Source organism: Parus major, chromosome 1 (genome assembly GCF_001522545.3).
Source record: "Parus major isolate Abel chromosome 1, Parus_major1.1, whole genome shotgun sequence".
In the NCBI taxonomy this organism is placed as follows: domain Eukaryota; kingdom Metazoa; phylum Chordata; class Aves; order Passeriformes; family Paridae; genus Parus; species Parus major.
The window spans coordinates 113071581-113082550 of record NC_031768.1 but is presented as its reverse complement, the minus strand read 5'-3'; the positions used below and the strand labels follow the sequence as shown (position 1 = coordinate 113082550).

Here is a 10970-nt window from a genome sequence, read left to right as displayed (position 1 = left end):
TTTCATGTTAATGGGCATGGTTCTTTTAAAAAACACCAAGTTAAGCAGCAAAGAATAAAACATATTTATTCTAAATGGAAAGGCAATTACCTCAGTGATGTTCCCCTGGGCATAAAAATCTACATGCACTGCTCAGTAGAGCTCCAGTAACCACTTTGGAGAGTCGTCTGCATGTAGAATTGAGTTGGTTTTAATTGCTTGTTGAATTACCTGGGTTTTAGCCCTCAGCCCTTCCAGCTGTAAATTGGTTACAAGCTGAAGTGGGAAATGCTGAGAAGTTGTGGGTTTCAAAACAAGCCTATAAAGTGCTTTCCCGTAGGTATAAGGAACTTCCAATTTGAATTGGTGTTCTCCTGTTGGGAAAAAAAAATAAAAACAGGAATTGCTGGGGATGCACCATTCAGACATCCAAACAGATTTTTCATTCAGGTTTTTCCAGACAGAGGGAGAGGAGCTTTTGGGTAGTTTTGACTTAATTTCCACCTATCAAGACAACAGATTGCCTCAGTGGTGTCTCCAGCTAATAGGAAGGCATACATTCACACCCACAATTACTACTTGTGTTTGAAAACTTCTGGAGCATGAAACAAGGAGATAAAGTGGGATTTTTAAATGGGTGGATGTTCTTCAGTTAATCTTCACTTGGTTTGGATGCTAAGAATTCCGCTCTGATCCCTGCTGTGACTTCTGGGGAAAATCACATTCTCAGCAGCACCAATAATGCAATCCTGGAGGAGAAATGGTATCACCACAAAATGTCAGTAAGCTGAAAGCCAGCTACTTGAGGCTGAGCTGAACTTTACTGGTCTGTACAGCTCAGTGACTGAAACTCCCACCAGAGTCCAGGGTAAACCAGCATGGATTCACTGAGCAGGTCCTGGCCAGAGCCCTGCCAGGGAAATCTTTGCTGAACCTCACACACTCCTTGCTCTGGGGCCTCCAAGTGGCCTTCCCTGCTCTAGAGCTGTGCATCTGCCTTCATCCCAAAGGTGCTGGGATTCTGCTGCCCAGCAGGACATCCCCCATTCCAAACAGCCAGGAAAGCTGAGATTCCACCACGTTTGTTGTTCAGAAGCAACAAGGTTTTTGAAGTGAGTCAGGGCGAGCCCAGTTCTCTGCTGGGGGAGCACAGACCCTGCACAGAGAGGAGGATCTCTGCAGAACCAGGCACAGAGAGCAGGATCTCTGCAGAACCAGGCACAGAGAGCAGGATCTCTGCAGAACCAGCACAGAGAGCAGGATCTCTGCAGAACCAGCACAGAGAGCAGGATCTCTGCAGAACAGAGAGCCTCCACGCCGAGGTGCAGACTGTGGAACAGGAAGGTGCCGGAGCTGGGACAGCCACAGTCAGGTATGGAGCTGCAGTCAGTCACCAGAGGGGCAGCCAAGGAAATCTCAGTGTGCTGCTGGTTGTGCCAAGGCAGCTCCTCCAGCACATGCAGCACACAGACACTCCTGGCCCCGCTATGTGTGCTGCCACCTGCCATGAGGGCTCGGGGAGGAACGCTCCAGTCAGCACATGCATTAATTACATCACACTCGTATTTTTTCCTTTGCTCTGGCAAATTTTAACTGGCTTCTTTCTTTTTTTCTTTTTTTTTTTTTCCCTCCCCCTGGTGTGATTCAAATACCAGGCTGAGGAGGTCATTGAGAGGAAGGATTTGTTCTGTGCTTGGCTGGCTGGAACCCAGTGTCAAGCTTGAGGCAGGATTGTGCTTCAGGAGGCAGCCAACGCACAGAACACGCTGTGTAGATGTCCTGCACAACGCTGAGGCTCCCTCTGTCCCTGCCCTGCAGTGACTTACCCACTGAAGGAAAGACACAGGCTGTGTTTCTCTCTGCATACACAACAGCACTGCAGCACACTCAGGTCAGTTCTGCCTTTTCACCCTGAGGCTGATCCCTGAGTCCTGCTGGGAAGTGTCCCCCGGCCTCTGGAGCCACCCGGCAGACAGCACAAATGCCTGGTGGAAGGATGCACCTCAATGCTCGGAGCAGGGATGGGATCCAGGCTCACATCCTCACTCCAGTGCATGGCTGACAGACAGTCCAGGGGAGATGAAGGCTGTGCAAGGCAGGGATCACTGAGCAGGAGGGTCTGAGTGTCCCACGCCGGGTCTGGCACCACACGTGTGCTCTCCGCCGTGCGATGAGGTGCAGGACGTGGAACTCCCAATTGCCTCCTGCTCTCCATCCACACCCCTGCTCTGCCCCCAGCTCTGCATGCCTGCACAAATGTCCCTGTGGAAGTGCTTTCAAGACAGCTGTGACATTGCAGAACCCAGCTCAGCCACGGGGCTGCTTTTATTGCAGAAAGGGGCACCGAAAAATTCCTCTCTCCTTTCTAGTTATGTCTTCTGTACAGGAAGTTTTTGATATGGCTTTGGTCCAGCTGGATCTCTGAGGAAAGGAGAGTCTTTCCACACATAAACCTGCCTTGAACTTTATGGTTTTTTTAAAAACAAACATTGACAAAGTTAAACATGTCATTGTCAGTTGGTTTAATGAGAGCAGGGAGGGGAAAGAGGTTGTTTTAGGCATGAGACTTCTTGCTCTTAAAAACAAAATGGAAACTTAAAACCAAACAGTGCATATGGGCCCAAACGATCTCTGCAGGCAAAGGGGCTGCAAATAAAGAGGGTTATTTTAAGGACTCAGTAAGTAATGAAGTCCCCCTTTAGGCTGGGCTGATCACAAGTGAATGAATAGTGACTCCAATTTCAGAGCACACAGCCTGGGGAAGTCACAGCCCTGCCTGGCTGGCCTTTAAAGTACTTGAGGCCTCTCTGTGAGACTTAATTTGAGGACAAAGGGAATAAAATAGGAAGCACATCACTTTGTGGATGCATGTCCTTCTGTGACAGAAATTCTCCCACAGGGAGGAAGAAGGACTCAACTTCACTGGCACAGCAAGGCCTCTCTGCCAACTCTCTCACAAAGGGTCTGAAGTAGATAAAAACCTCCAAAATCTGTCCACATCATCCCTGCCTTGTAATGTTTTGTGAGGAATGAGGACTAGAGAGAGCTCTTTGGGAAGAGCCCCATAAAGGAGCATGCAGTGCCACTGCCTCCAAAAAAAATTACTCCTGAGGCTGCTTTTGGTGTTGGAAATACTCATTTTGGTTTTGTGCAATAGGCACAGCTGGACTGGCAACAAAATAAATCTGACTGTGACTGCAGTGCACTTATCTGGATTGGCAGAGAGGGATTTTGAGGGGCAGAATGAGGGATTTATTGGAATGTGGGCATCTGAAATGGGAAAGGGCAGGATTCCACAAAAGGAAGTGATGCCTTTCTCTCAGGGAAACCAGGCACATCAGAGGGAACCAGAGACCTTGGAGAGCTCAGAGACCTTTTCTTCACCACTCCAGCAGAGCCAGTGCATTCCTGAGCTCCATGCAAGGCATATCTGACCTTATTTCAGCCTCTCCTCTGAGGGAAACCAGCTAATTCCATCTGCAAGTCCAACCTGAGGCAGAGAATTTTGGGATTACACAATAATTCAATTGAATTTCTGTTGAAGATTATTCCCAGGGTAAATACAATTATCTAGACATGTGACAGCAATTCAGGAGGAGCACAGTGTAGAAATTGGTTGTGTTGAGTGACATTCCTGGATGTTTCTTAGCTGTACACATATGACAAAGATGTCCAAGCTAGTGACTGAGGACTTGCATCAACGTCTTCCCAAAGTGAGGGCTCACACTAAGAATTTTCAAGCCGTGGAAAACAGAGAAATATGGACAAAAATACACAATGAGCAGACTGACAGGAATTTGTGGTAAGGCCAGATTACTATGAGTTCTATTTTATTTTGGTTCTGCTGCTCTACGAGTCAGAGAAATGTGTTGGTAGGCACAGGAAAGCCATTTTTGCTGGTCTATATGCATGTATAGGTATTGCTGTGCACATACTAATGTACAAAACTTACCCAGAACCTGTTTCTTCTCTGAGTCAGCAACCCACAAGGCTCAGGGCTAAGTGCAATTTCTACTGAAGAGAAGGATAATTACAGTTCATTAGTAGATTAGGCACTCGGTTCTCTTTAGAGAACACACTTCAGAGCGCTGCCTTTGCTTGCTCTTGAAGCAAGGCAAAATCAGGTTTTAAAAAAAGCATAATCAAAAAGTGCTGCATAACTCTAAATGCCAGTAAGGAGAAGAAAAACACTTTAAAGCCTAAAGAAATCCTCTTGTTCTTTATACTCTGTGGGTAAAGTCTTGGACTTACAGAAGCCAAAGGCAAGACTCCCACTCATTTTAGCGAGGCCAACATTTCCACATGCTTTGTGAATTCTCACTGGGTATGACTTGATCCCTTCTAAAGGGATTTATAGCAAGCAGGAGAAGCTACAGCTCCATAGAAAGTTGGTGTGTACACATGAAGTGAATTAGTAGACACGGACGATTTCGACACTTGAAGTTGGGTTTGCAAACGGAGCCCTTTATCAGCAAATGCAGTGTAGTTAATCCAGATAATTCCTGGAGAATCTCTGAGCCTGTGGTTTCTGAGTTACACCCTTTGCCTGCCAAGAGCCTGACTCCGCAACCAGCACCAGTTCTGTCCCAGTAAGGAATTAAGACCACATCCCTATAATGTGTTCCAGGATATTCCATTCCTGCTGTGTTACCTCCATGGACAGCAAGGGTAGATGTTAAACCTGGAACTTTTCTGTTCCAGGGAACTCAATTGATTTTTTTCCATATAGAAAAATACCTCCTATACCTTGAAACACAAGAGAATCACACACCTGGGTACAAGGCAGAGTTTTAAAATATCCTGCCATGAATTTTACATGAAGAGGAAATACGAATGAAGAAGTCTAAAGAGTCAAACTGTGGCTTTTTAAACAAACAGCCCAGCTTTAAATCAAGGTATTTGGGATTCCTCTGGTAATAAAAGATAGAGATCAAGCTGACTGTGCTACACAGATAGACTAAAATTAATCTTGAAAAAGATTTTTTTAAGCAACCTAAATTCCCTCCTTCCCCACCATGGGCTTGGAGCTGGCTGGGGCAGCAGTGGGGCCATGGGCAGGTTAAATATCCCAGCTGATAATAAAGGTATTAAACTGAAGTGCTGCCTATGCATTTACCCCAATGCTCGTAAACCATCAGGCTGCAAAAGCAAAATGCTTTATTTCGTTCCAGAGCAGACTTGCATACCCTTGAGTCTCCATCGTGGTGAAGGGAAAGCATGGTGTGTGTATAACCAGGCTGTCTGACATCCAAAGGCAGAGCAGCCACAGCCTCAGGGCTTGCCACAACTCTTGTGCTTGGGGCTGCAATTAAGCTTTTCAACTTCAAGGAAGAAATCATTTTAAAAACAAGAATAACCCTCCAAATGATCCTGACACAAGCTAGCATATTTACTTCACATATTTCTGGAATATTTCTGGACTTTTGAAAACAGGATTCCAAGTGCTGTGAGAAATTTGCCACCTGCAGCATTCAGGCCAAGGCAGCGTGGGGAGGGTCCCAGTGACAAGCAGAGGAATACGATGGAATTAGTCAGGGGAAAGTTTTATTTTCCTCTACCTGCAGCAAATGAATTTACTAAGATCTCAGAGCTATTGGAATGGAATTCCTAACACTTTAACAATCTAGGTCATGCATTATGTACACCATACTCCCCTGCATGTTTTACAAAGGATTAAAATGAGTAGTAGATGTCAGAAGTTGCTGGCATGAACAGGATGTGCTGCAGATGGCTAAAAGGCATCAGCAGGAGCTTGGACCTCATTGACCAGTGGGGTCTATCTGCCCTTTTTCCTAAGCACAGTGAAATACTGTGAGAGTTAAGGAAAACTTTCGGTCTAATCAACACTTAGGCACTAATCAATCATTAAATGAATGAAACTATGAGGGCAAGAGGAAGAGCTTTTAGCATTTGAAAGCAGAGTGGAGGGAAGGACTGTTCCAAAGCCCGGCACAGGACAGATGTTGCTGGGATGAGGCAGCAGGGCAGCTGTTCATCCACATGTGCAGGCTCTCCATGAGCTCACCTTGCCTCTCCACAAGTGTGTGGGGAAGGCATGAACAGAACAGGATGGGAAAATGTGCTCCTTCCCCAGAAACCACCTCTGCTTCCAGGGATCACAGGGTTAGGGACTACAGGACTGTCTTGGGTTGCACTGCAAGATGTAACCACAAGTCTGTATTCTGTTACCAGCTGTTAAAACCAGGTTGGGGCAGTGTTCTTTATCTCTGCCACCACCCATCCTCCCTCCAGGGGGAAATCTTCTGTTCATGGGCCATTGAGTCTCACTGCATGACTGATAAACTTCCATCATCCCACTGGGACATGCTGCACCCAGGGGGAGGAGCTGAGCATTCCTACCTGGATATAATCTGAGATTTGGAACACCGCAGTCAGCCCTTCTCCACTGGATTCCCAGAGGAAACCAGGACCCACCTACAGCAGCCCTGGAGCTTCAGAGGAAAACTGCAGCCTTTGTACAGGATCATTGCTTCAGCAGAAGCCCATCTGTCAGTGCAGGAGGACTGCAGGCACCATTTAGTGAGAGTGCTAGCAACACGTGGCCAACAGGGTGTCAGGTTGTATCCTGACTCTGTCAGTGGTTTTTGTACTATTGCATTGTATTTTAATGTTCCTAGGAAAGAGCTGTTATTCCTACTCCCATATCTTTGTCTGAGAGCCCCTTGATTTCAAATTTATAATAGTTTGGAGGGAGGGGGTTTACATTTTCCATTTCAAGAGAGGTTCCTGCCTTCCTTAGCAGACACCTGTTTTTTCAAACCAAGGCAAGGACACAATTTAAATCACAAAGCACTGATTTTCTTTGAAGTTTGCTCTAACTACTTGCTTTCCCCATAAATCCTGCCATATTTTTATTCCCAGGATACTTCAATAATTTTCACTTGTTGAACTATTTCAGTTCAATCAGAGTTTAGAGCAACAACTTCTCTTTTGCATTCCACTCCCAGTTGTTGCCCTGCCCCATGACCAGAAGCAAACTGTGATATTGAGTACCCAGGGTGCTCCTTTGGATAGTTTTTATTCCTGGTTCACACAAACATGAAGGACACTCCTGCTCCCTGAGGGAACCTGCCTTGGGCTGTGGGCTCACCTTGGTGCAAGCAGGACATTTGCCATCATGTGAGTGACCAGTACATACACCCAAAAAAGCTGGGTGCAAAAGCAGTTTAAACTGTTTGGCCTTTTCAAAGCAATATTTCTCCCTGCTCCTTCCAGGCAGGGGAAGAATGATGTTCCCTTTTATATGACAACATTAAAAGTAGCTGGTTCAAAGCAAACAGTCAAATGAGCTTGGGGGCCTTCCTGACTCTATCACAGAATGCTGTGTGGAGCCAGCTGCAAGAACCGCAATTTGTAAGAACCAACAAGTGGCCTAAAGAATGAAACCCTCCACCTGGCAAATCATTTCATGTTTCCTTGGGCTCCCTCTGCCCTTCACTGCCTTGTCACATACTTATCTCACAAATTCTCTGGAGGAAGAAGCATTTTTTTTACCCCATTTGCAGCATCACAAATAGGTTCCAGCTAAGGCTGGTGGGTGTTGTCATCATGGAAATAATTGCAAGGATCAGATTTACAGTGGAGCCTCCATAGCTCTTCTTGAGGTTACACAGCAATGTTTCCCTTAGCTCTGTAGCCTGATGTGCAAACCACACTTATTCTGGGGAGTTTCTGACAGAAACTTGGCTTTTAGGAGCACTTAAACCCTTGAGTTGTTGCTATTGCACTGGATTGAAATGCTTTCTTGAGCAGGGGTGGACTGAAGCCCACACGTGCATGTTTTGTCGTAGGTGGTTTTTAAAGCCCCCTTCCCTGGGAGATGTGTTGCCTCTCTCACCCCTCTCCAGACCCAAATTTCATGTGTTTATGAGCCGGATTGTTTCCCCCAGGTGTTCCTCTGGAGCCTGCAGTGGGCTCCCGGCCACCCCATCAGTGCCCGTGGGGAGGAAGTGTGACCCCATGCAGAATGAGGCAAACTTCCTACCCTGGGCCTTGAATTACTGGAACTGCAAACAATTTGCATTATTCATGGAAAACAGGCCTTTCCTCAAGATCCCTTCAGCCAGCAGCAGTGGAGAAGCATCAACTGCACAGGCTACGCTCCTTGCTGGGATTGTTACTAATATCCATCACAATGAGAAAACTGCTCCCTCTTCCTCGTGAACAGAGAGGATTTAAACATCTCCCCTCTGCAGAAAACAGGTGATTCATCTCTCTTGCTGGGAGGAAAGACTGACATATGTTGAACATATTGTACCCTGGCTTGTGGAGCTATAAAGCTTCCTCTGCAGGCAAGGATGGCTCAGAGGAAAACGCCTTCCTTTGCTCTCCCTTCCCTCCAGTGGAGCCCATTTGATCCTTCCCAGGCTGTAAACAAAGCTGCCTGTGTGCTGTTGGGAAGGGCTGCTCCAAGATGGGACATGTGCAGCTGAAACCAACCACAGAGAGAATGGCTGGGGCTTGGCTAAATTTGATTAAAGTCATTCCCCTCGCTTAGGCTGGGAACCCAGACAATCTAAAAATACTTTGGTCCTTTCCTCTGACTCTGATTTTAGGCCTGTGCTCTGCTTTTCTTTCTGTTTGATGACAGAAAATGTTATCTAAAGGGATGTTGGGTTTTTTCAAGGTATGTTCTAATCTATAGCCATTTGTCTGGTGAAAAAATGCAGGTGCCTGCTTTCTGGGGGGATTTTTTTTTTTAGGCTGCAGGCTAGCTGAAGTAAAAATTCTTACCTTGCCTTCTACCAGCATGTGACACAAGCCTGGTGCCATCAGCTCAGCTTCTGCAAAGAGGTCTCAAAAGTTACTACCCAAATTTTCTTTTTGAGAAGGACTGGATTAGCAAAAGGAACTCTGCTTTCCAGCAGACTGATGTCTGTGAATGTGCAATGCTGCCATCTCCGAGGGCTGCTCTGCTCTGATCTTTCTGCTTAATTTTGAATTAAGGTGAGAGGAATTCTCTAACTCCCTGAGACTTAAAAGCCCCTCTGCAGCTCAATCTTCAGTCCCTGTGGGTTCTGTCCAATTCCCTGTGCCCTTGGGTGTAAAGGAGATCATGAAATGTTGAGATATACCTTGACTTGTCCAGTGCTGCACATTAGTTCACAATTATAGCTCAGAGACAGCCCCGGGCTCTGCACGAACTGAAATCAATCACTGGCACTGACAGCTTGACAAAAGGGTCAGGGGAAAGATTTCAAGTTATTTTCCACGGTAGTGACTGCTCAAGTACTGAAATCTGGCTGAGATCCTGACTAGTTAATCACTGCCAGGGAAGCTTTAACCTTTAGGTATCAGAAGTGGCCACCCATAACTGAAATAAGGCTTGAATTTATGGTCACATTACAATGGAGAGCTTGTGGCACTTTTCCCCACCACTTTTATGTGTCACTGCCCTGTTGAAACCATGCTACATAAAAACTGACAAAATACTTGCAGAGGATGGACAGGATAAGGAAAAACAATAGGAAAAGAAAAGAAAAAAAAAGAAAAGAAAAGAAAAGAAAAGAAAAGAAAAGAAAAGAAAAGAAAAGAAAAGAAAAGAAAAGAAAAGAAAAGAAAAGAAAAGAAAAGAAANAAGAGAAGAGAAGAGAAGAGAAGAGAAGAGAAGAGAAGAGAAGAGAAGAGAAGAGAAGAGAAGAGAAGAGAAGAGAAGAGAAGAAAAAAGAAAAGAAAAAAGAAAAGAAAAGAAAAGAAAAGAAAAGAAAAGAAAAGAAAAGAAAAGAAAAGAAAAGAAAAGAAAAGAAAAGAAAAGAAAAGAAAAGAAAAGAAAGAAAAGAAATCAGAAAATTCCAATAACAGCTGAAACTTTCAGTTAAAAGAACTTTAAAACAAAAATACCTCCTCCTCCTCAAAAGACAGAACACTTAAAGCAGGTGAGTATTCTTTTTTTTTCCCAAGCAAAAAAATCACAGAAAAAAGTAGTTCTAGGCTAACCAAAGCAAGTCACAGCTTCAGGTCAAAATATACATTTCTTCAGCAGGGAAAAAGAAAAAAAAAAAGAAAAAAAAATGAATAGAAGAGAAAAAAAAGGCATTCAGAGAATTTGAAATGGTTCAGCTTCTCTTTTCACATTGGCATGTTCAGCTCCTCACTTCACAATGCTTTCAAATTGACCTTAAAACAGGTTTTCAAAAAATGAGAATGAAATATTTGGATCATCCTCAGGCAATTCCCTCCTTTTTCCTTCCTTCCTTTCCTTCTGAGATCCAAATCAACCCCCCAAACCCTGATTCCTTTTTAAAGGAGAAAGAAACCTTCTGAGAATTGGGAATATTTTGCCAAGCAGGCACCTTGTATTTTTCTCCTGTGTTACAGAAGTGACTGGTGTAGCCACAGATCCCTCCAGACTGTGGACAGATCCAATAAATGCCAAACTCATCCACTCCAGAACCCTTGCAGCAAATGCCAAGCATGCCCTTATTAATATTCTGCGAAGGTCTGGGGATCAACAGTAGCATGCATAATAGCATTTAATGACAGCAGGGCTTATTATCAGGAAGATTTGGCCTCATCTGGCCTCTACTGGCAAAATAATGTGCATAATAAGGTATGTTAATGTTGGGCTCTTTGGCAGGTCTTGGAAGATGAGATGGTGCAGCTGGCAGGATGAAATGGGAGCAGCTGGAAGGGGAAGATTTGGGTCCTACCTATTGAAACATTTGACATTTGGTGTCTGAGGGGAGCACTGTTTAGAGCTAATAAATAACTCAGCAATGATGACAACCTGTAATGACAGCTTTTATTATGGTCTGGTTAATCCTCAGATTCAGCTTTGTCCTACCAGGCCATCTGCCACACATTTATTTTTTAGTATTTCCCCTCTTGCTTTGTTAAGTGTCGTGCACTTGGGAAGCTGTGGCCAAGACAACCATTTTCCCAGATAACCTTCTGAGATGCTAAATGCCTGGGAAACCCGGACTGAACCCCAGAGTTTCTGTCAGAACTGACTGCAAGGCGTGCACAGTGTC

At 44.9% G+C, this 10970-nt stretch overlaps 2 long non-coding RNA genes across 2 annotated transcripts; both read left to right on the top strand.

Moving 5' to 3' along the window:
- The first annotated feature begins 1577 nt into the window (after positions 1-1577).
- On the top strand, positions 1578-9486 carry LOC107204451. Its single transcript, XR_004499882.1, has 3 exons — positions 1578-3781; positions 8040-8202; positions 8749-9486. It is a non-coding gene; the product is annotated as an uncharacterized LOC107204451 (long non-coding RNA).
- A 237-nt stretch (positions 9487-9723) lies between these two features.
- LOC117245303 lies at positions 9724-10732 on the top strand. The gene is made up of 2 exons (XR_004499884.1): positions 9724-9875; positions 10577-10732. It is a non-coding gene; the product is annotated as an uncharacterized LOC117245303 (long non-coding RNA).
- Positions 10733-10970: the final 238 nt, after the last annotated feature.